Raw genomic sequence first — 19,415 nt, forward strand, 5'->3', positions numbered from 1 at the left:
TAAAATCCGACATCAGATTCATAATCAGCTCAACTCAAAGAATCCATAGATAGCGAATTTTGCAAAAATTCGTGCGGTAAAGCGTTATTAGTGTCATACTTTCTTATTAGTAGGTAGCAGTGACCCTCTACACCTTTGAAAGCAATCGTATGCTCAACGTAAAACTTTTCTGCAATTAATGTCTCACCATGAACTGTCATTTGGCATAAAATTCGATTCGAAAATCGAGCAGACCGAAAAACGGGCAAAAAATCGACCCTTTTTTCATCACTCTACCGAAAATCTCAAATCATATTTAGTCGAGACTCGAACCTTTTGGCGGATGAGTTCCCGGCACTGCTAGATGACGCCAGGCAACGCTAGCTCCATGTCCCCGTGACACCGAGTTTTCCTCGAATGACGTCAACAGATGGCAGCAGGTACGCCGTTAGCGAGTCGGCCATTGTTTCAGTCCACCTCCCGATGGACGGTGCGCTCGGTTGCGCACAAGAGCTGTCAGTCCCTGACAGATAGCGCCAGCATTCGGTCCTCAACGGCTCCGAAGGAAAAAAGACAAAAAGAAAAACAAAGGACAACAATCGCGCGCGGCCGAGTGCGGTGGAAAGTGGTGAAATGGTGAAGTTGGTGTGGTGTCGGTGCACGAGGAGTGAGGTGAGTACACATTGTTAACCGTGGATCTGACCGCCGAATCACTCCAAGTGCTCGAGGAAGGTTTCGAAGATCGGGACGATCGTTGGCCGTGTCGTGATCGCTTTTTTCCGACGACAACGATGCCCGAACTGGGACCTGGCTCGTGCTTGCACAGGTTTTCGCACAGAACAGTAGGTGTCTCTCTCTCTCTCTCTCTCTTCTCTCTCTCTCTCTCTCTTCTCTCTCTCTCTCTTTCTCTCTCTCTTCTCTCTCTCTCTCTCTCTCTCTCTCTCTCTCTCTCTCTCTCTCTCTCTCGCTCGCGATTTCTATCTGCCGATAGAAATCGCAGTCGGTTCAACAAAATATACGATTGTCCCTTCCGAACCGTTTACGAGATCGGTATGTGCGTGCGTACGTACGTACGTTCGCCGCGTGCATGTACGTGCGTATCTCGTCGCGTCAATATCGACAGGTGTATCATAACCTCTCTCTCTCTCTCTCTCTCTCTCTCTCCCCCCCCTGTGACTTTGTTGGAACCTGCATAATTCTACGAATTGTTTCGCGTATACAGATACACACGCATACACGTACGTAGACGCATCGTGCCGAGGCTACAGCAGGTGTACGTATGCACACACACACACATACACGCGCACGCACGCGCACACACACACACACGTACGCACACACAAAACACAACACTCGAGCGAACGCGAGCGTAGCGACGTTGATTTGGACGAGACGGATGAAATATTGTTCGTAACTCGAGCAAATATTTTTCGGCTTCGATCAGCTCGCACCGGTTTCATTCTTGTTCTCGAAATTACGGAGGTATCGCACGAGATTCTCGTTCATCTCGGCCGTTTGTATTCTCCGTTCCGCGTGCAAGCGCGCGCGCGTACGCATTACAATGAAAATCAGATTCACGTTGAGCAAAAACGAGGAGCTCGTAAAATGGCACGAAATAAGCGCAGCCACAGGGAGATCGCATCTTTCCAATGATATTCATTTGATACGATCGTGATTTTGTACAATTGTTATTTTATTCATAATCGTTCGTCTCGAATCTCCGACGTGACATTCCGTATTTGCGACGTCGAAACTGAATTAATTTTTCGCAATCTTTTAGGCTGCCGTAGGATAAGCAGTAGAAGAGAAAATGAATCAGATCATTTAAATGTCGAACGCGTGTCGAGATCTGAGGTGGATAATTTATACACAAAGTGATGTTGAAGAAGCAGGTAGACTGCGAGAAAAAAGAAAAGAAAAACCGAAGAAATCGCTCTCGCGTATGCGAGAGCCGCCGCAGTTCTCCGATCGGGTGCTGCAGTCGTCATTTGATTCGCATTTTATTCGATTGTTCCCCTCAGATCATTTCAAAGGCGACATTTTGTATAACGCGAGCCGCGCACGAGCACCATTTTCGCCGGAACTGAATTAATCCTATCGGTCTTCCTCGTTGCGTATCAAACGATACATTATTCAGCTTGTTATATACGACACTCCAAATTGCATGCGTCACGAACGCAGTATTAACGCGCTGACTGCCACTGTCGCTGATTTCCGCGAATTGTTCGAAAGCTCGGCGAAATCTTAAATTGCCAAAGTTACGGTGGAACACACATGTACTTGACGTTGCACGTATTCGTCGGTTGCTTGCAATTTGCGCGTAAATCAATGAGACGCGGGATATCATGGTCTTTCGATTACCGTTGTGGCGCGATCGACGCGTAAACAAGAGGAGAGAGAGAGACAGAGAGAGAGAGAGAGAGAGAGAGAGAGAGAGAGAGAGAGAGAGAGAGAGAGAGAGAGAGAGAGAGAGACAGAGAGAGAGAGAGAGAGAGAGAGAGAGACAGAGACAGAGAGAGAGAGAGAGAGAGAGAGAGAGAGAGAGAGAGAGAGAGAGAGAGACGCAAAAATACATGATCGTGCGATAGGAAGCTGCGCGTTTACGATACGGACTGCGCATTGTCCAAGATTCCACGAGTTGTCCTTCGAGGACAGATTATTCCGTCTCCTCATCCTCTCCTTCTCACCCGTGTCTCACCCCCGTCTCGCACCCTCGCCGTTGTTCGCCCGGTCGGCCACGCGCGTCACCAAATTTGCACTTTGGTTTTATACTCCCCCTCCTCTCCCCCGCCACCCTAGCACGATCCAGCCTCTATTGATTGCTCTACCGCACTACTGCCCTACTTTTATGGCTTTACCCCACCGCGTCCCGCGCGTCCGTTCCCTCTCTGGCTGGCTGGCTGGCCGCCCGCCCGCTCGCCGTCCACCCTCTCGCCGACGTCACGTATCACGGCTGGTGGTCGCGGAGGCTAGGGGCTGCGCGGGAGAGAACGTGACGCTCTGTCCCTACCGGGAAAGTGCTGCTCCTGCAGGTGCGCGGAAGGTGCAGGAAGTGCAGCGTTGCTAGGCTTCCGGGGGAGTCGCCCGAATCCGGGGGGTTGTCGGAGGTGCGGCGGCGGCGGCGGCGGCGGCGGCGGCACCCTCGGCGCAGCTCGGATCTCGGGGATATTTTTGGCGCTCGCGCGTTCTGCGCGCACCGAGCGCGCGCGTTCCCGAGCCCTGTCTCTCACCCTCGAATCGAACGAAGAGAGTAGGAGCGTTGAACGCGATTTTCGCATTAGGAAAATTGGAGGAGGAGAAGGAGGAACACACGGATGCGCACGGCCGTCGCCGACTGGTAATCCGATCGGTCGAGATATCGCGAACAGCCGAGAGTTCTTGATATCGATAAACATCACGGCCGACACATGAAAGCCTGTTAGAACTGCAGCTGATCGCGACTGCATTTCTCGCAAATTTTTTTCACTTTGCTACCAGGTAGCAAACGTGGTCGACGCTCGACTTTTTAAAACTCGGATTTTTATCGAGGTTCATATCTCTCTCTCTCTCTCTCTCTCTCTTTCTCCCTGTCATTTTCTCTTACCATTATCATTACTGATAACGATCATTAAAGCATCGAGATTTTACCAAGGTTATTTAAATTAATATTGTTGGAATTGTCACGGATAATTAAGACTTTATATCTCTAACTTTTTCTCCACTCCTCCGGCTCTTCCTGATCGCGAAATGATGATCCGACAGTTTCCTCCCCGTACATGTATGTGCGAGACTCGCAGGAGGAGCTCGCACGCATCGTCACTCGGAATGCACAATCTCGGCTATAAATCGCGAGGAACCCTCCCCCGGACGCGTAAATCGTTCTGTAACATTATGCACCGGCCTCGGTCTCTCCAAACTGTATGTGTGTGTGTGTGTGTGTGCATGACGTCGCGTGCGCGAGGATCAAGGCTGCATACACACCTGCGGTGCAGGTTTATTTTTGAGAGCCCTCTGACTAAAGAGAGAGAGAGAGAGAGAGAGAGAGAGAGAGAGAGAGAGAGAGAGAGAGAGAGAGAGAGAGAGAGAGAGAGAGAGAGAGAGAGAGGAAGCGAGGGAGGGAGGGAAGAGTACAGGCAGCCACACAGTAACTGGCTTCGCAGGAACCGGACTTTTTTCCCGGCATGTCGCGTGCCAACCCCCGCGGTATATTTATATATACGATTTTCCGCCCCGCTTCCGGGCAACGCGGTAGCTTCGCGTTAAAACGGAAATGCGTCACGTTAATGCACGCGCGTACGTTGCGAGCGAGCGACACACACGCTGCGATCGCTTTTAGTTCGGCCGCGAGACCGCTAATGAGACTAAAATTTTGCGATTTTCGTCGCGGATTCTCAAGAAAAAGAAAGACGAGAGAGAGAGAGGGGGGGGAGGGGGGACTCGTTTGCGCGCAGTTCTCTCCCTGCTGCTTTCTTCCCCGAATCTCTCACGACACACCCGTTACAACGCACCGCCGTCGTCGGACAAATTATCGTCACTTGGCGTGACCGGTGGAAGTGAGATTTCTTTTTTTAGCGTATCAGCAATCGATAGTTTTAGCTCTCACGAAACCGGGCGGCCCGCTCCTCGCTCGAGCCGTCTGATTGCTCGCGGCTATCTACTCAATGTCGGTCGGCATTTCGACCGGCATTTCTTCAGAGTGCCTCGAATCGTCGGCAGGTGTACGCGAATTTGTCCTCCGCGTTCAGCGCGCGCGCGCGCGCGACGAACGAACCTGCGAATGCGAACTCGCGTTCTATTGCATTATTTCGGACATGTTTGTTGGAAAAATCACCGCGTTCAGCGGAACGAAGCAGATACGAGTCGAGAAGAAAGGCATCTCATCGGTCTCATTGAAATTACCGTGACTTTCGACGCTAATTTCTTTTGCCGTTTGCTCCAGGAAAGAAAGCAACAGCGTTTACCAATACGCTATAGCGATTCCTACGCTAGAGGGTTTCTTGTCATTTCGGAGATACCAGATCTTTTCTCAGTACGTAGGTGAGCGATCGGTGAGCCTCGAGTGAAAATCTCAGCTAGCTGAGATTTACAGAAATTCCATTCTCGATCGGACCCACCGGCCGCCAATTGCTTATTAATGGGGGAAATTACATGCGGAGCAGGCCGTTTTCAAGGCTGTTTTTGCGATTTTTTTTTAAGGTCAATAAACTTGAAATTTTCACAACGTATTCATTAATGTTCAAAGTATAAGATAAATTTTATTGAATCACAAGGACCGATCCAATTTGTGATTATAGATAAAAATGCAGTCATCCGTTTGCGAGCTCTGTGCAGTGTTTGCTGTCGACATAATTCCGAGCCTCTCGTTATCTCTGAAAGCAAAGAATGAGAAAGATTTAAAAAATATACGATTGCCATTACAGCTCGTATCAAAATGAAGGCAGTGAAGCCACGTTTGGAAAGGTAATGATTTTGAGTATCGAAAATGAAACTTTTCTCAACTTGTTGTGATCATGTTTAAAAAGAAATGAATAAAATAATATATAACTGTGTCCGAAGTAGGGGCGAAAACTACTACATGTCTATTGTGTATTGCGTGAAAATTTCCAGTTATTCGGTTCAGTAGTTTTGCGTGATTGCATCGATAGTTAAAAAGAAATGGTGTTTCCAGATAGACGCGTTTAAAATTTTGTGTGTACTTTATCCACATAGATAGTAACAAATTCATTTTATTTTTACACTTTGGACATCGATGAATATACTGTGCGAAAATTTCAAGACCGTTGATCCTACCGTTCTGTTGTTGAACAAATTCGTAAAAATAGCCTTGAAAGCGGCCTGCTCCGCGCGTAATTCCCCACCACCCCCCCCCCCCTTAATCGCTCTGTCCTACCGAGCGCGGTCAATCTCTTTGACCGAGTAGTGTGACTCAGCGCAAAGTCGGCCGCACGCACGCGGCGCGGCGGACCCTTCTCTCAAGTAGTAACGACCGAACCTGGCCGGACCTCTCGTGTGTCTCTTCGCGTCGTCGACGTCGACGACGTCGAAGGGCCTCCCTCCTTCGAGCGAGCTTCCTCGGTAATTGCCACGACGATGATTCCTCATCTGACTAGTTGTTCACTTTTCGCCTTCGCTTTCGCCTTCGCTTTCGCCGTCCGCGAACGATTTCGGTCTGAACGCGACTAATCGCAGCGACCAGCCCCAAGACGGTCATCCGCCTTCGTATCCACCATTCGTACATCGGATCACATCGATAATCGCGTGGCGCGTGGCCGATGTCTTTATTCGCCAAGGTCGTATCGTGATGGCGGAGCGAGCTTGGTAGAGCCTAGTGAAAACGAAGAACGCGAGATATGACTCACACGCGCGATTCGCCGAATCGTGCGGCGGTCGCGGATCGATTCGCGCGCGGCTGCGTCAGAGACGAATTACGGATTTCGAGGGCCGCGGGAGGGGCAGCGGGCAACGGCAACGCGAAGCGCCCGCCGATTTTCGGGGGCTGCACGCGATTCTGCTTACCTCGCTTCGCTATTTCGCTGCCCTTTGCCTCTTGTCCTTCTGCTTCTCCTCCTCCTTCTCCGCCTCCACCTCCACCTCCGCCTCCGCCTCCGCCTCCTCGCGCGCCACACGTGTGCACGTGGGAATGCCGCGGCGGCCGTGCGACGTGCGACGTGCCGACGCGTGTGTCTCGTGAGCAGCAGCAGCAGCAGCAACAGCGTGAACTGGTTACCCGAGTTAACCTTCCTTCGCGGGAATTCCGCCCTTGCGGATTCGATCGAAGGTACTCGGCGGCGGCGAGGGTGAAGGTCAAGTTCGCCGGTCGACGATATCCGATGATTTCCCCGCCATTAAGATATCACGCGGGATTTCGCTGAGCTTGGCGAAGGGCGAAGCGAGTAGGGAGGGGGGGAAGGGGGCGATCTAGATGATCGCGTTTCTCGGAGGGCATTCGGTCGCGTGGCGGATGTAATTTATCAGTCGACCAAGCGGGATAGATTACGCGGAATCGTGATCCCCGACGAGAGGGGGGGGAAACGTTTCGTTTCGTTTCGAGACGTTCCCTCGAGCGATCGGGAAAGGGTGAAGGGAGGAAAAGGAACCAAAGTCCGTGTCTCTTCGCGTGTTTCTCGATTGCAGGCGGGAGTTGTCGCTCGCGCGCAAACTGCCGTTCCTCGAGATCGAAAAATTGTCTCGGTGCAGCCGCGAGTGAGTCTCGTTTTCCGTCTCGTGAAATGCTTAATTAACCATGTTGCAGTGACGCTGCGGGATGTCTAATTAAGCCGAAGAGATAAATTCCCGGGAAGCTTTCTCCCCTACTCGCGAATCTGTCGAGGAGGCTTTCAGGGGGAGAAACTTTCGCGAAATATTTCTCTCTCTCTCTCTCTCTCTCTCATGGTTGCGACTTGGACTTTATGATAATCGCGTCTCGATTACGCGCGACTTGTTGTACGTTAGCTGGGCGAGTATGGTTTCGATCAAATCGACCAACTTGCAATTTTGCCAGCGATACGGCTGCGTTATTATTCAGGCTGGCCGACACACACACACACACACACACACACATACGCACGTGTGTGCTGTATCTCGTGCGGCTTTTTGTACTTGCCGGCTATCGGGACTCTCTCTCTCTCTCTCTCTCTCCCTCTCTCTCTCTCTCTCTCTCTCTCTCTCTCTCTCTCTCTCTCTCTCTGTGAGTCACTCACAAACGACGGTCAAATTACAACCATCAGTTATAAACCCCTGCGCACAGTGGCAAAAGTAACAACGCGCTGACATTTCGCGAACGATCTGACCTTTGATATACTACTTTCGACACGTCATTGTTAAATATAAGTATATTCGCCGTGCTAAAATATATCCCCGTGTAACCGCCGCCGGCAGTTACGTTGCCTAGCGTTTTATAATTAGCGGCCTCGCGCTCTCTTCGTTATCTTTTCCTGATCCGCTATTTTCACCCAACTCGCGGATTCTTACTCTCTCGTCTCCCCCTCCCCTCTCTCTCTCTCTCTCTCTCTCCTCTCTCTGATTGATTAAAGAGTACACGTAATTCATTTGTGCTACGACCACTCGACCCGTCACTGGAGAAAAGAAAAGCGCGATCCCGTTTCGCATTTCTCGCACTGGAATCGCAGTCATCCGATCGGCGAGCTCGTTAAATCACGTCGCCTCTTCGTTACACCGACGATGACGGCGACGACGACGACGGCGACGGCGACGGCGGCGATGCGGCGGAAATAAAAATCAGGCCGATAGTTTGTCGGATTTCATCCGTGAAATGTCAGCAGCTCGGGGAATTGAGAGCGGCGAAAAGAGCAGCGATGCGATATTTTAGCAGCGCGGCAATCGTTCTCGCCATTTTTCGGCCGATCCGTCTGTTCTTGATTGTCCTTTTTTCGCTGCTCCCCTTGTTCTTCATTCCCTCCCTGCCCACTGAGGGGAGAAGGAACATCACACAGTACGGCGAGTACGGTCACGAGTATTGTCGCGTGTGCGCGAGAGAATCGATGCGCGCGCGATATCGCTCGTGCAGCCGCGGCTATATCGCGCGCACGTGGGCTCGCATTTGCATGTGTCATCGCGTGCATGCTCGCGGAAAGGCAGACTTTCGATCAGCTATAAGTTGTGGGAAATACGTGATCTTATCGCGTCGATAGACCTTTGCGTTAGCCCCGTCTATTCAATCGTGGCGTGACCGAATACGCGACGCGCGAGATTATTCCGACGCACTTGTGACTTTACTAATATTCCTTGCAACCACGCATACATATTGATACGGAGAACAAGCACGGTGAATCTCGCTGAAATTACGTACAAACGGCGTTTCCGCCGTGAATTTAAATTGTTTGTGATTTCATTTTTTCTTCTTTTTTTTTTTTTCTTTTTTTGTTGCTTCAACTAACGCGTGTGAGACGTGCGCGATACCCCGCTAACGCTGTAGTAGCGTGTGCTGCAGAGGTAACTTTGTCGATTGCAATTACTTCACCGCCGCGCCGTTACAGTCGCAAGTGTCAGACTTTGGTTTCTCAGCGTGAAGTGATGGCGAGATAAGCGAATCCCCCATTCGGAACCGAATCACGTGTAACTTTAATCGAGTTCGTCGGGTTAGTGATAAAATCAAGGCGATTTTTCCTCCGCGATTTTCTCACCAGAGTTCCTCCCCTCAGCCTCGCTCTGACCGCGCTTCTTCAATCCCGATTCATTCCTTCTCATGCCCGTTAATTTCTTTTCCATTACTAATCCCATCTCTCCTTTCTCCTTTCTCCACCTCGGTCGAGAGTCGTATCTTGCTGAGGTGTTGAGATAAATTGCGTCTCAATCCGGGGCGGATTTCAGCGTCTCGCGGTCAACGTTAATGCGCGATGTAAGCTTAATTCACGACACATAAACGAGCGGATAGAGCGAAGTCTCGCTGACTCTGAGGAATACTCGGTTTGTTTTATTCAAACAAGCGCATCGAATACATTCGCTCGTTTTCTCTCTCTCTCTCTCTCTCTCTCTCTCTCTCTCTCTCTTTCTCGTTTCTTATAGCAGGTATCGTAAACTTGTAATAAGAAAGCAGGTTGTTCACCCTCGAACAAACTTACGAAAGCTTTCCCGCGGCGGTAGCGTTGGAACAACGTCGTTCGTCGGTATTTTCCTCCTTCCTTTCCTCCCTCCTTTCTTTCCTCCGTCTCCCTCAGCCGTCGCGTCGTGGGTTAGACGTGCAACGACCGCGCCGCGCGCTGGTCTCCGCGCGCGGCGCGTTCTCGCTTCTGAATATTTCACAGGATAATCGACATATCTCTCCGTGATAATAGCGGCTGGAAAGACAAGGCTTGACGGTGAAACGTGCATGCAGGTACATAACGTGTACGTACGCTCGCACCGGTCAGAGTTCCTCATAGGCGATTTCGCGTTACCGCGCATATCCAAGGAGCATTTCCCGCAATTTTCTTCCTCGAGAAACCTCGCATCGGTTGAGAATTTTTCTATCGTTCGCTTTTTCCGCAATCTGTCGTGCGTTTGATATCGAGGAGAGCGTACACGTCGCGCGTATTCCGCAGTTCGAGGCAAGTTCTCCGGTGATCTCCGCTGAATTCTATAGCGCTCGTAAAACGATCTTCGCGTCTGAGTCGCGCGCGACGCACGTGTCCGATTCTTGTCTCCTTGTATACGTCACGTGTTGTTTTCCGGTCAATATGAAAAACAGCGTCTGAATAATGAAAAAGACGTAAGGAACAAAGAAGATAGGAGGATAGATGGAGAGAGAGAGAGAGAGAGAGAGAGAGAGAGAGAGAGAGAGAGAGAGAGAGAGAGAGAGAGAGAGAGAGAGAGAGAGAGAGAGAGAAAGGGAGGCTCGCGAGTAACTTGAATTCCACTTGAGCACAAGCGCACTTAATGTTACAAACTTTCGTCGATGAATATCGCGCGGGCGACGAGTTTGCTTATTAAAGATTACGTCGCTCGTTCGCTAACGCGACACTCAACAATATACGCGAGTCGATGCACACGAGGATTCTTCGAAAGCAAGCGAGGCGTAATCTCTCGTGAAATTCCAACTTGAGGAATTGGCAGTATTACAAATTTTAGCGACATTAACACGCAGACTTTGAAATTTATTAATTTGTCCGTTGTAGTTTGTACCTACGCTATTTCTACAATAGCTTGATAGCTTAATCTCAGATTAATCTTAAGCCGTCTAGGCATTCGTATAAACTGTTTTACGGTTGAAGCGAACAAAATTTCTCTCGCAAGCGAAAAGCGAGAAAAAATTTTCATGTACAACAAACAGCGTGTGTGTGTCTGTGTGTGTGTATTTTCATATTTAATTTATTATTATATTAAATATTATTTTTATCATAATTTCTCGTGTTCCGATAATTTGGCTCAGCTTAATATTCCCATCACAGCGTGCCGGTCGACGTCGGTTAATTGTTTCTTCTTTCTCTCCGTGTGAAAATACACTGGACATTGTTTTAGTAACTCGAGTATTAGTCTCGGTAATACGTCGCCGTTGAAGAATCACGAACTCCGTTTACTCCGATTACGACGACGACGACGACGACGACGGACCGTGTTCCGCGTGCTCGCGGCGAGATTATGCCGGTTAGGGGCGAGGTTTGTTTTTTCACGCACGCGTTGCCAAGCGGTTGCGAAAATCACTTTGACGTTTTCACGCACCGCACCGCACCGGTATTTTCGGTCAAGCAAGCTTACAGAGAGATATAACTTCTCGGCCATTGGAGATTCTCTCCTTACCTCTCCTCCACCCGCGCAGCCAGCCAGCCAGCCAGCACACCCTCTTTCATTGATGCTGGCGTCAGAGACCGTCTTGACGTAGACCTGAACGCGCGCCAACAGCGGATCGTCTTCCTCATCGTCCGTGGTCACGTATACACCAGTGTTTTTCAACCTACCTCGAGCAACGATTTCGTAGAGGAACCGTTCGGAGGGAGGCGCGTTCGTTAGTCGCGGCATGTACGTAGACGCATATCCGAGATTCGCTCCCCGATGAAATCGCGCTCGATCCTTTCCCCGGATTCCTTCCCCTGACCTCGAGACAGAGGGGGGGGGGAGAGATGCCTTCGTATATAACGGAAGATAATTATACACCGAGAGAAAGAAGTGATTAATCTCGTTAAAATGATAGTCTCGTTCCTTCAACGAGACAGTAACAGCAGCAGCGATAAACACGTAAGGTTATTAGCGTTAAAACTGCATAATAACATTCATTGCGAAAATAACTTTGCCGATCGCAAATTGATTTCGCTGTGCGCAGTTATAGGGGCGAAACTAGCAAATACTTTTCTGCCGGTGCAGTCGCGCCGCGCGATCTTTAATTAACGCGCGATTACGAAGGATTATAGGAAGGAGAGAGGAAGGGGGAGGACTGCGATCGCATAAGAGAGGCGATCGCCACGGCGGCGAAATGTTTTATTTAATTGATTTTCTCACATCATCTCCCTTCCTCTCTATTTCGGAATTTAACGAATCTCAAGCTCGTTAAACGCGTCGGCCGCGCTCTCTCTCTCTCTCTCTCTCTCTCTCCCTCTCGAGGAGATTGCGCCGGCACATCTCGCGTGTCAGACGTCGGCTTTAATTCGCGTCGCTCGTCGAATGGCGCTTAATCCCCGCCAATAAATTCGAGCGTCGAGTGACACGATAATAATTCTATAAAAAGGAGCTCGTTCGGACTCGCTATTTTGTCGAATCGCGCACTTGAGCCGAGCTTGCTCACTCGCGCGCGCGCGATGCGACAGCTGATCGGCTCTCTATCGTCGCCCGAAGCCGACCTGTTCTGTTTCTCGATATCCTGTCATCTCGATCTCCGGATTTACGTAACCTAACCTCTTCTTTTCCCTCTTTTGCACAGGTTGCAAACGGGTCGAAACTATTTAGCTCTGGCGTAACGCCCATTCGCGCAACGATTCCGATCCTACGTGAAAATCGCGCGACACGTGTTGACACTCACTCTCATCCTCTCCCTTCCTCCCTCCCTCCCTCCCTCCCTTCTCTCCCTACTGCGCGCGGAAGAGTTTGTTTAATGGATTTCGAATGCAAACTGCCAACGTCCAGATCGACGGAGTGACAGTGAATGCAACTTGTCAGCGGAGAATGATGATACGTACGCGATCGGTATTGATCCGCGCACCGTTGATGGCGAAACTGCACACCTTTCCGCACCTGTTTCCAATTTCGGCGTATTCTTCCGGAGTGCCAGCCCGCAAAGTTACATTTCACGCTCACCGACGACGACGACGACGACACAACGAGGATGCACGTATACGTGCATACACGTATCTCACTGTCGCTCCGTCGTATTCACAACTCGTTTCTCCCGGCGGGAAAGAGCGCGCCCGGGTCGATTTCGATTTCTCTCGCGAGATCGAACTTCCGCCCCGACGATAAAAATATAACGCGGCGCGACCTGTCGGCGATCGCGTCGCGTATCTTGATTGCCGATGCAAACGCGTCTTCGAGAGACGAGGAACTTGAGATTCCGATTGCAGTCCGCGGAACAATGCCATGAGACACGGCAAAGGGGAGAAGAAAAGAAAAGGGTAACGCATTAATAATATTGTACCCCTGCGAAGAGTCGAGAAGAAAAGCTGCGAAAGGGGGGTAAAGACGTCAGAAGGTGTGTGCCTATCAGTGGAGGTATATTCGCGTACTCTCTCCCTCCCTCCCTCCTCCCCTCTCTCTCTCGCTCTCTCTCTCTCTCTCTCTCTCTCTGTCTCTCTCTCTCTGTCTGTCTCTGTCTCTGTCTCACTCTGTCTCTCCGTCTCTCGCGCCGCTTATTTTTACAATAATCGATGGTTTTCGCGAGGCTCTATTCGCATCGGCCAAAGTATATATCGCGATCGAAATATCGTGAATGAGAAGTTTGACGATAACGAGAACGCGACGACTGGATTTCGACAAATTTGATAGCCCGTACTCGTAACGGATACATCCGATGAGTGGAATTTCACTTGGACGTCGTTCTCGAAGCTGATAATTTATTATTGTAAGCGACATTGCGAGGGTGTAAAAAGGAAGGACCGAGTGGCGAGGACGAGCAACGAGGGACAGAGGGGAGAAAAAAGACGTCAGGGGGAAGAGAGAGAAAGAAAGACGCGCTCTCGTAGGCGCTAAAAGCGCGCCGAGACGTATATCCGTCGATGGATATGTGGGCGGCTATCGGGCGGCGTCGTCGCGAAAATATTTTCATTATAAATAGCGGCCGACCAACCGACCGATCGGGTGGCGCGCGGAAGGCGCAAACCGCTCTCTCTCGTGATTTTACAGCCCTGAATGCTAAAGAACGCGTTAGACCTTCGTCTAAGCGCCCGCGCGCGCTTTCCCAAACTTAAAATAGGCGAGAGAGAGAGAGAGAGAGAGAGAGAGAGAGAGAGAGAGAGAGAGAGAGAAAGAGTATTCCCAGAGGGTTTTTCCACCTCGGTGCTTTTCTTCTGTGCAGCTTAGAGACGTTAACGGTGTGAAAAATAAATAATACTGTAAAAAATAACAATCTTTTGTCTTGAAAGCGAAAGGTTATAACCTGATTTCATGAAAGCAAGGAGGGTAATCCAACTTTTTGGAAACAGAAATGAAATCGACGGTAACACGGATAATTACGCGGTTATGTAAATGGATTTTTCGCGGGGCGAACGGTACGATCTACTCCTCCAAGTTTCCTTCCGGGGGATGTCGCGTTCGCGGGATTTTAATAGAGCTATACGCGACACTCATGCTCCATGCTCGTCGTTGCACGTGTTTTGCTGCCTTGTTTGTCACGGAAAATTGTCGAGCAAGGGTTGGTATTATCGCGCATTCTGTCCCGTCCGGATCTTGTCTCGCATCTGTTATCATCGGAAGCGCAAAAGTCGCGAATTAGTCGAAGAGAAGTCGTTTTATTCGCTCTCGCGGTGGATCTCGTGACGTGAGCGAAAGATCGATGCTCGTCGCTCATGTCAGAAGTCGGGGAAATTTCTTGTGGAATTGCGCTCTATGAAACCTTTCTTTGAAACCTTTCGACGCGACGCTCCCTGTCAGTACTCGCGATTTTTCAACCGAGAGATCTGTCTTTCCTTCCTTCGTCCGCTTGTGAGACTCGTAAGAGGATCAGTGAGAGGACGAGAAGTCCACGAAAGAACATCTGTGTCAGACGTTTCGACAATTTTCTTTTGTCGCAAATTGAATTTTGCAGTGGAAATTCTTACGTCACACATGACTGATCAGACTCTACATCTATTCAAGTCGATTCGGTCACGCTCTGTGCAACCAAATCCGTGTGACTCTGAAAGACTTGGTCTCTCTCTCTCTCTCTCTCTCTCTCTCTTTTTCTTTCTTTTGCTCGACCTTTCCTTAGGTGTGTGGAAATCATTTCGCTAATGCGTCCAGAGAGGTTCTCTCGATTATTCACGATGAGAATGAAGGATGACAGAGAGAGAGAGAGAGAGAGAGAGAGGCCGCGCTGCTCTCTTTATGTAAGACTGCACGTGAACTTGTGTGAAATCCGTTGCCATGCTGTGAAAGAGAAACCGTTGCGCGGAAGAGAAACCTCGGGATCGCGCGGCGAATGAGCACCGTCTGTCTTCGTCGTTTATTCTCTGACCTATTTGCCGATATATGGGTCATCAGGTTCAGCGACCTTCGGCACCTAGGTCGCTCGCTATAACGGGCGACCCGAATAGAATTGATTAGGTACCGTCGCCTCTCTCTCGAGATTGCTTCGTTTGATTTTGCTTTGTTTCTTTATTATTATTTCTTTTTCCTTTCTCCATTTTCTCCGCGAGAACATTTGAAGGCGTGCGTTTCACGTACATGACATGAGTCATTCGCCCTCTCTCTCTCTCTGCTCGGGGCTTTTCGAAATGTCCCGGGGCTGACGGCGACGCGATTCGCGGGCGCATGTATTACGTGTGTTTTCGATCTTTCGCGTAGGTAAGATGTATATCAGATAGGGGAACATGCCACGAGAGAGTGTGCTTGGCAGTGTGTCACTCTAATTGGACAACTGTGAATCAAAGCGTATATAGCATACGCAAGCCGTCACGATCGTTGAATTCTGCTACGTTTCAGAGAGCGATGATATCCCGAGGAGACGTTAACGCGCGCGCGCGCGCGCGCGCGCGAGCGCGCGAGCGCTGCAAATTGGAACGAAAACAGACCGTACGTCTCGTTTCGTCTCATCTCGTCTCTGGCCTCATCCCGTCCCGTCCGATGCCACCATTCGTGACGACATCCCGGCGCGCGTATCGTCGGGTAGACAATGCCGAGACGGTTGTCGTTTCAAATGACCGTTGCAAAACAAACAGTCGCGATTCTCCGCGAGTGTGCAACGCGAGCGTGACGATCTCTATCGTTTCTCCTAAAATACAAGTACATTTTATATCGTTTCCATTCGCGTTTGCCCGTCCGCATTCATCTGCTGTCGGGAAACACGGGAGAGAGGAAGAGAGAGAGAGAGAGAGAGAGAGAGAGAGAGAGAGAGAACGACAAAATAATAACAATCCCGAGATTACATTGTTACACGTCACAAAGACCGAAACGCAAAAGACCGAAATGACTTTCGATCGCGCGTCGGCTTCCTTTTGCCTACGTGACACGGCCAATCGCGGAAGAGTATCGAGATGTCATTCGCATTTATCCAGCTACCAGCTGCTCGTTGATTAAACATACCGAGTCTTCGGTACAGTTCTCCCTCTCCCGCTCCCCCTCTCCTACCCGTAGAATCGACAGTTGTTACTGCGATCTGAGCGGACAGGGGGGAGAGAGAGAGAGAGGGGGGAGGGAGGGAGGGAGAGGGAGGCGGGCAGGATTCAAAGAGCGCGCACCCTCTGATATCCTTATTCGAATGTTTAACTCGCGCGCGCGGCGAGGGTGGCCGATGCGCGTCCGTCCAGGGAGAGTAGGTCGTTTCCATGGCGACAAGGGGTGCATCGGACTGGCACGTATCGCTGAAACTGAACGGCACCCTCGCCCGCTCTCTCTCTCTCTCTCTCTCTCAACTTCTCTCCTCCCCGACAGCGGCCTCTAACCTTTCTCCCTCTCTCAGATGTATCCTCCGCCTCCTGCGGAATATCCTGCCGCGCGCAGCACGTTACCTATCTGTTCACCTACCTACGTGCGCGCCTAGGTCATCCCTCCCGCGGAAATTGGGTTAGAGCTCGGAATGAGGTGCCGGCGACCGAACGTTCGGCTTGGCGAAGCGGCGAATCCCACCACCCGCGTCGTGGTGACGCTCTCGTCGAATCGGAATGCGGTCGATGGCGACGTCGACGACGACGACGACGACGACGACGACGACGACGACGACGGCGCTCGTGATGATGATGTTCCATTATCGCGATTGATTTCGCTTAGCTGTGTATTCACGGCGGCGGCGGCGATGTGATCAAGCGGTAGGCGAAGGGCAGGCGAAAGGCAGATTATGATTATCTTCCAAGTTCCGGTTGATTTCCGTCTCGTGTGATCGCCTGTCATATATCCCGTCATCTCGTTTTAACGATAGAGGAAGAGAGAGAACCAGAGTGGTTCGTGCTTCCCTGCGAGGACCTCACAATCGCTCACTCTGCCAGCTGGGAGGAGAGGGGGGGGGTGAACCGCGCGAGTCAGTTGTCTGCAGCAACGAGCACGACATTATCGCCGTCTCCGGCTAATAATCCGCGACGACGGAGAATTATCCGATATCTAATTAATCACAGACTTCGCTTCCTCTGCGACGGACGGGCGGGAAATCACGTCGACCTCCTTCCTCCTCCTCCTGCTGCTGCTCGCATCGTGTATCTCACCCGCGATCGATTTATATTACTGAGAGGGGGGCAGAGGAGAACGTAGTGTTTTTAAGGTCGCGGGGAAAATATTTGTGCGCAGGAGGCAGCGGGGGCGAGAAGCGAGAGAAGAAGAGACCGAGAGAGGTTGTCGGTAAACCGAGCGCTCTCGCGCTCGTACTGCCGCAGCGCGCTTCTCGCTTCTCGAATCTTGATAAAATCAATCGCTTGTATCCAATTCGATACCACTTACGCGTCGCGTCGCGCCACCCTGCTGCCGCTGCCGCCGTCGCCGTTGCTGCTGCTGCTGCTGCTGCTGCTGCTGCTGCTGCTGATGGTCGTCGATAGTGCGGCGATCTGAAGCTTTAGCAAGGAGGAAAGCCCCGGTCGACCTTTTCTCATGAGTCGTCTGTGTGTTGACATTGTCACCCCTTTCTTATTGCCGCGCGAAGACCGTGAGAATGATTTTTTCCTGCTCGTCATACGTGCGCAACGACGACGGCGAGGATGATCACGATGATGCGTCGCGTTAATAACACGACGCTTGTGCCCCCCTGTGCGTCGCGCACTGCTATGTCGGGCGAATCGATATCCGCCGTATTTTTTCGAGTGGGACACCCTGTATTATTCCAGGGAATAACAGAGAGAGAGAGAGAGAGAGAGAGAGAGGTAGGTAGGTAGGTAGGTAGGTGCACGACCTAGTTACGCTTGGGCGTGTTATATAGGTCATAGACATCATTCGCACTCGGTTACTCGTGCGCCGCGCTCACCCCCGCACGCGCACGCTCTTGCGCGTGCCGAATGCACCCGCCGCTGCTCTGTCGGTTCGCGCGGGAGCGAAGACTCTCGCGCGAATATGGGGCGGAAAAGAAGGTCAGCCGTCGTTATCGGCCGGTCGCTTTCGCTGCTCCGCGATTAACGATCAAGAGAAAAATGGAGAGGAGCGGGGATGATATCTCGTTTCACCAAGACCGAGGGTCTGGCTTACTTACGCGTTTCTCTTCCTTTCATTTCGATTATCCCGTCGACGAGCGACTTTTGGGAAACGCGCGAGTTTCACAAACGTGGAAGTTTGTGTAAATCAGCACGGTCACTGCGTGATTTCGACTTTGATCAACGGTGCGCGCGGACGCTCGTCTTTTTTCATCCGGAAATTACCTCGCGGTTGTATCTCGCGTGCCCTCTTACGATGGAAGGAGGAGGAAGAGGAAGAGGAGGACGACGACGACGACGACGACGAAAGGGAGCGACAACGGTGTGACGTCTGTCTCTCGTCCAGGCGGAAAATTATCGATGGACGGCGAGTATAGCAATCGGGCAGGATGGCAATCAAAGAAGGAGAGAGAGAGAGAGAGAGAGAGAGAGAGAGAAATAGGGGAGCGGGCCTTTAAGAACGTCAGTCGGTGGATCTGAGACCCGGAGCAATTCCTTAGCATCAGAAATGATTCATCACGTCTGATTGATTCGATCGACCCGCTGAGTCGCGCGTCGATTCGCGCGCGTTCTTCCAGCAAAATCAGCCGGGAAATCAAGCCCGGGTTGTATTTTTCATCTCTCGAGATCTTCCTCACCGCCGCCGTAACAAATAGATAAATTCGTGCGTCGAAACGGCAACGGGCTGGACATTTACATTCGGCCGAGATATGTCGAGAGGGTCGAAATTTACCCCCCAGGTCGACATGGTTTCGCGAACAGCGGTTTCTCGGTGTACACCGAGTACACATGAGACACGCGCACGCGTGCACTCGACCGACGTACATCCCTCTGCCCCTTTCACCCCCCTCACCGACCCTCTTCTTTCTCTCCTCTTCGTTCTCACTCTCTCTTCTCTATCCTTATTCACCCTTACCTCTGCTCCTCGCTTATGCGTCTCTCTCTCTCTCTGTCTCTCTTTCTGTGTCTCTCTCTCTCTCTCTCTCTCTCTCTCTCTCTCTCTCTCTCTCTCTCTCTCTCTCTCTCTCTCTCTCTGTGGGTGTGTGTGTCTGTCTGTCTGTCTGTCTGTCTGTCTGTCTTTCTTTCTTTCTTTCTTTCTTTCTCTCTCTCTCTCACCCGTCATCACCTGTCTTCCGTTCTCCATCGCTCCCCTGTCTCCCCGTAATCATCCCATCTTCCCGGATTGCCTTCGCATCTCCTTCCGTAACTCCTCCCGGCGATAATGTGTCTCTGTCTTTGGCCCCCTCCTTCCTCTCTTTGGCGGCGATAACCTTCTCGTTCCTCCTTCCACCT

The 19,415-nt window shown here is 51.0% G+C and overlaps 1 protein-coding gene across 3 annotated transcripts in view; it reads left to right on the forward strand.

The window, feature by feature from the left end:
* The first annotated feature begins 357 nt into the window (after window positions 1-357).
* Window positions 358-19,415, forward strand: part of LOC105189518 (R3H domain-containing protein 1) — a 33,573-nt gene continuing 14,515 nt past the window's right edge. For 2 of the 3 annotated variants that reach the window (XM_025297353.1, XM_025297359.1), the window contains exon 1: window positions 358-651. The gene's annotated coding sequence lies outside the window, so the exon portion shown is untranslated. The other variant, XM_025297356.1, reaches the window with a different exon arrangement.

The sequence above is a fragment of the Harpegnathos saltator genome, unplaced genomic scaffold (genome assembly GCF_003227715.2).
Source record: "Harpegnathos saltator strain DR-91 unplaced genomic scaffold, Hsal_v8.6 scaffold174, whole genome shotgun sequence".
Classification (NCBI taxonomy): Eukaryota; Metazoa; Arthropoda; class Insecta; order Hymenoptera; family Formicidae; genus Harpegnathos; species Harpegnathos saltator.